The sequence below is a fragment of the Tachyglossus aculeatus genome, chromosome 24 (genome assembly GCF_015852505.1).
Source record: "Tachyglossus aculeatus isolate mTacAcu1 chromosome 24, mTacAcu1.pri, whole genome shotgun sequence".
Taxonomy (NCBI): Eukaryota; Metazoa; Chordata; class Mammalia; order Monotremata; family Tachyglossidae; genus Tachyglossus; species Tachyglossus aculeatus.
The window spans coordinates 7,776,439-7,782,848 of NC_052089.1; positions in this window are offsets into that span (position 1 = coordinate 7,776,439).

Sequence of the window (6,410 nt, forward strand, 5' to 3'; positions counted from 1 at the left end):
GTAGGGACTGTTTCTATATGTTGCCAACTTGTACTTCCCAAGCGCTTAGTACAGTGCTCTGCACGCAGTAAGCGCTCAATAAATACGATTGATTGATTAAGCACTTACTATGTGTCAGGAACTGTACCTAGCGCTGGGGTAGATACAAGTTCATCAGGTTGGGCACAGTCCCTGTCCCACCTGGGGCTCAGTCTCTTAGTCCCCATATTACAGTATTAGTGGGAATTAAGCCAGATTCCTGTTTCTGGAACAGTGGTTCAGATCATCTCGGTTGTTGTGAATTCACACAGACCCTCGGGAGGCAACTTGGAATTTCGTCAGTGTTCCTTTTTCCCCATTCTTTCATTCACAGCTGCCTTCTCCTAAGGTCTCAAGGCTGGGATGAAGCTCTCAGAACAGTGAACATTCCTAAAAGAGCTTCCTTTCTTAAAATAAAAACCTCTAATTATCCACAATGCCCCAAACAAGCAAGAACCTCCCCCCCCCCCTCACACCCCAGGACCATTATAAATCACCTCACACCTCGCAGATGAACAGCAGGTGTTTGAGCTGGCCATTGACCTTCAACAGAGGTAGGAATGTTTTGTCTGATAAGGAGTTGATTTGCGATCTTTTTGTGAAGCAGAAGCTTACGGTTCAGGAATTCGCCTGGCACTGGAAAGTTCTTGGCTGTTCTCGCCCTGCTAATAATTATTGTGTCATTTGTTAAATGCTTATTAGCCAGCCAGTTCTGGGATAAATTCTAGGCAATTATGTCAGTATAGTAGCTTGTCCCACACTGGGCTTGTATTCTAGAGAAGCAGTGGAAAGAACCCCGGCTTGGGAGTTAGAGGACCTGGGTTCTTATCCCGGCTCCACCACTTGTCTGCTGGGGGACCTTGGACAAGTCACCTAACTTCTCTGTGCCTCAGTTCCCTCATCTGTAAAATGGGGATTAAGACCGTGGGCCCCACGTGGGAAAGGGACCGTGTCCAACCCGAGTGCTTGTCTCCACTCCAGGATTCAGTACAGTGCCTGGCACATAGTTACAAATACCACAGTTATTATTATTGATGTGAACCGTGGAACTGCCAACATGGATCTCTGAGTAAGAACAGCTGTATTGTCTTCAACTCAGTGTCAATCTGCTGGTTCACAGGTTTCGCTCACAAAGGGCAATTTGGATTCTGGTCTCGTTGCCTCTCGTCACTTGGTCTAAAATCCTCCCGAAGCTCTCCCTTTCCAATTTCCAGAATCACCAGGAACACAGATGATTCCGCCGGCAGCGATCACTGTGTGTGAATAATGTCCGAACCGAGAATTATCCCATCTGGCACTATGTTACATAGGACTCACGGATGATTCTTGTTGCTATTTTCTCTGAGGTCATTTTTCAACCGAAACTTTCAGGCCATGTTTTCCCCCCTCCTCAAAAGCCTTCAGTGGTTGCTCATCAACCTCTGCATCAAACTGAAACTCCTCACCATTAACTTTAAAGCACTCAATCACCTTTCCCCCTCCTACCTCACCTCATTACTCTCCTACTACAACCCAACTCCTGTAACGCCAACTTTGTCACTCTACTTCGATCTTGTCCGTCTTGCCGCTGACCTCTCATCCACATCCCGCCTCCTTCCTCAAATCCGATAGATGATTACGCTCCCCCACTTCCAAGCCTTATTGAAGGCACATCTCCTCCAAGAGGCCTTCCCTGACTAAGTCCTCCTCTCCTTATCTTCCACTCCCTTCCCCATCACCCTTTATTCATCCCCTTCCCAGCCTCACAGCACTTATGTAAATATCTGTCATTTATTTATTTATATTGATATCTGTCTTCTAGCTAGACTGTACATTGTGATCAAAACCCATACGGTAACTCTCAACTCCCAAGGGTCTATTTTAGTTATGTCTGTCTTGGAGCCTGGAACTAATTGTGAAAATGATAACAAAGGTTAACATTTCTCTTAGCTCTGATCCAATGTGGGCGTTTTGTCTTTAAGTAAGTTTCAGGCCAAAATACTTCAAAATAGCCTAAAGCTGAAAATGAAATACTATTTTGGATTAAATTAACCAGAAGCTAGCGCACTGGGGGGGTCATCTCAGGATCATCTCAGGATTAAGCGCTTAGTACAGTGCCCTGCACACCGTAAGTGCTCAATAAATTTGATTGAATGAATGATCACACTTGGAGAGTTTCCAGTCTCGGCTACAGGAGGGAGAATCAAGCAGAGGCCTACCCATTCCATCCCTAGCTTGGGCAGAGGCTAGCAAGCGGAAGGCAACCTGCCGCAAGTCAAAACTCACCTGTGCTGGGCAGCAGCAGCATGGGAGTCGTGGATGGACCCTTGAGTTTACTAAGTGGAAGAAGGCAATGGTAAACCACCTCCCTGTTTTTCATCATCATCATCAATCGTATTTATTGAGCGCTTACTATGTGCAGAGCACTGTACTTAGGATGCACTACTGAAACGATTGAAGATGGAGAGTGGGGCGTTCTGGGAGAGATTTATCCACCCCTAGGTCGGAAACGACTTGACAGCATAAGACACGAATCTAGACTGTAAGCCCCCTGTGGGGAGGGAACAGGTCTGTTATATTGTTCTATTGCACTCTCCCAAGCACTCAGCATAGTGCTCTGCCCATAGTAAGCGCTCATTAAATACGATTGATTGACAGAGTGGCAGGTCTAAGAATCTCCCGGCTACCTCTCGGACTACCGATCTCTCAATCAATCAATCGTATTTATTGAGCACTTACTGTGTGCAGAGCACGGTACTAAGCGCTTGGGAAGTACAAGTTGGCAACATATAGAGACAGTCCCTACCCAACAGTGGGCTCACAGTCTAGGAGGGGGAGACAGGGAACAAAACCAAACATACTAACAAAATAAAATAAACAGAATAGATATGTACAAGTAAAATAAATAAATGAATAGAGCAATACATATGTACAAACATATATACATATATATAGGTGCTGTACAGCGGGTAAGCAGTGTGGCCTAGTGGTCAACCACATTGGGAGCAGGGAGACAGAAAGGGGCACCGTTGTTTGGGGGTTGCCCAGGGTACAGAGCCCAGCTTTGAGAGGCCACCCCGAGCCTCATTTCCTCTTCTCCCACTCCCTCCTTGTGTCACCCTTGCACTTGGATTGGCACCTTTTATTCACCCCTCCTTCAGCCCCACAGCCCTTATGTACATCACCGTAATGTATTTACATTAATATCATCATCATCAATCGTATTTATTGAGCGCTTACTATGTGCAGAGCACTGTACTAAGAGCTTGGGAAGTACAAATTGGCAACATATAGAGACAGTCCCTACCCAACAGTGGGCTCACAGTCTAAAAGGGAGAGACAGAGAAGAAAACCAAACGTACTAACAAAATAAAATAAATAGAATAGATATGTCCAAGTAAAATAAATAAATAAATAGAGTAATAAATATGTACAAACATATATACATATATACAGGTGCTGTGGGGAAGGGAAGGAGGTAAGATATCAGTATCCTCTTCCAGACCGTGGGCTTGTTGTGATCAAGGAACGTACCACCGACTCTCCCGTGTGCTTAGTATTGTGCTGTGCACACAATAAGCGTTCAGTTCATTCATTCATTCATTCAATCGTATTTATTGAGCGCTTACGGTGTGCAGAGCACTGTACTAAGTGCTTGGGAAGTACAAGCTGGCAACGTATAGAGACGGTCCCTACCCAACAGCGGGCTCACAGTCTAGAAGGGGGAGACAGACAACAAAACAGAACACATTAACAAAATGAAATAAATAGAATAAACAAGTACAAGTAAAATAGAGTAATAAATACATACAAACATATATACATATATACATATATATGTATAGTACAGTGCTCTGCACACAGTAAGCGCTCAATAAATACAATTGATATTCAGGTGCTGTGTAGAGGGGAAGGAGGTAAGGCGGGGGGGATGGAGAGGAGGGGGAGAGGAAGGAGGGGACTCATTCATTCATTCAATCATATTCATTGAGCGCTTACTGTGTGCAGAGCACTGTACTAAGCACTTGGGAAGTACAAGTTGGCAACATATAGAGACGGTCCCTACCCACCAGCGGGCTCACAGTGGTGCCCGAGGCCTTCATATGGTTGATTCATTCGTTCATTCAATCGTATTTATTGAGCGTGTACCATGTGCAGAGCACTGTACTAAGATCTCATTGATTGGTTCCTCTTAGTGTGTCCATATCCCAACAAAGGAATTTGCTGGAACTTTTCTTCTCACGTTCATTCATTCCGTGGTATTTATTCTCACCACGCTTGAGTCTTACTACGATTTTCCTGACAATTTTGAAGAGCGAAAACTCCCTCTGGTTATCTCCCCACAACCCCTCTCTCGGTTTCGCAGGAAATTCAGGAAGCCGGAGAGCTCAATGACGTCAGAGGAAATCAATCAATCAATCAATCGTATTTATTGAGCGCTTACTGTGTGCAGAGCACTGTACTAAGCGCTTAGGAAGTACAAGTTGGCAACATATAGAGACAGTCCTTACCCAACAGTAAATCAACTGCAGCATCGCCAATTGGGCACAAGTCACGGTCTGCTGGGGGCTTGGGAAGCGGCAAGCCTAGTGGATACAGCAGAAGGAGCTGGGTTCTAATCCCGGCTCTGACACTTGTCTGCTGTGTGATCTTGGTCAAGTCACTTCACTTCTCTGTATCTCAGTTACCTCATCTGTAAAATGGGGATTAAGACTGTGAGCGGTCTGTGGGATAGGGACTGTGCTTAACCTGATTCTCTTGTGTCTACCCCAGCACTTAGAACAGTACTTGATACATAATAAGTGCTTAACAAATGTGATTATTTTTATGATTAGCAATCACAGACGGAATTACTTAGTTGGGGCAAGGCAGGGCACGGCTCCATTCACCGGACCATTCAGGGAGGCATTCCAGGTCTTTACAAGGGACTGTCAATAAATCCATGGTATTTATTAAACCGCTTACTTTGTGCAGAGCCCTGAACTAAATGCTCTGCTGAGTACAATACAATAACAATAATAATAATAATAATGGTATTTGTTAAGCGCTTACTATTTGCCAAGTGCCGGGGTAAATACCAGGTCATCAGGTTGTCCCACGTGGGGCTCACGGTCTTAATCCCCATTTTACAGGTGAGGTAACTGAGGCACAGAGAAGTTAAGTGACTTGCCTAAAGTCACACAGCTGATAAGTGGCGGAGCCAGGATTAGAACCCACCACCTCTGACTCCCAAGCCCAGGCTCTTTCCACTAAGCCATGCTGTTCCCTGTCCATAATGAGCTTTCAGCATGGAAACTAATGCCTAATGAGGGAGAGAAAAAATACACTTTGATTTAGACTGTGAGCCCACTGTTGGGTAGGGACTGTCTCTATATGTTGCCAACTTGTACTTCCCAAGCGCTTAGTACAGTGCTCTGCACACAGTAAGCGCTCAATAAATACGATTGATGATGATGATTTAGGGGGTAATTGAATCCCACCAGGTTCCTGAATACAAACTCTGCCTCCCTAAGGCCCCCTTTCCTCTTCTCCCACTCCCTTCTGTGTTGCACTTATGTACATATCTGTCATTTATTTGTTTCTATTAATATCTGTCTCTACCCCCTCTAAACTGTAAGCTCATTGTGGGCAGGGAATGTGTTCATTGTTATATTGTACTCTCCCAAGCGCTTGGTACAGTGCTCTGCACACAGTAAGCGCCCAATAAATAGGAATGAATGAATGCATTCTGAGTATCTCGCCACCGACCCCTTGCCCACATCCCGCTTCTGGTCTGGAACTCCCTCCGGCTTCATATCCGACAGTCCACCGTTCTCCCCACCTTCACCCCGCGAAGCTTAATGCAAGATAATAATAATAATAATGGCATTTATTAAGCGCTTACTATGCACTGTTCTAAGCGCTGGGGAGATTACAAGGTGATCAGGTTGTCCCACGGGGGGCTTACAGTCTTAATCCTCATTTTACAGATGAGGTAACTGAGGCCCAGAGAAATTAAGTGACTTGCCCAGAGTCACATAGCTGACAATTGTCGGAGCCGGGATATGAACCCATGACCCCTTCCTTCCTCTCCCCCTCGTCCCCTTCTCCATCCCCCCATCTTACCTCCTTCCCTTCCCCACAGCACCCGTATATATGTATATATGTTTGTACATATTTATTACTCTCTTTATTTATTTATTTTACTTGTACATATCTATTCTATTTATTTTATTTTGTTAGTATGTTTGGTTTTGTTCTCTGTCTCCCCCTTTTAGACTGTGAGCCCACTGTTGGGCAGGGACTGTCTCTATATGTTGCCAATTTGTACTTCCCAAGCGCTTAGTACAGTGCTCTGCACATAGTAAGCACTCAGTAAATACAATTGATGATGATGATGATGATGACGACTCCAAAGCCCGGGCTCTTTCCAC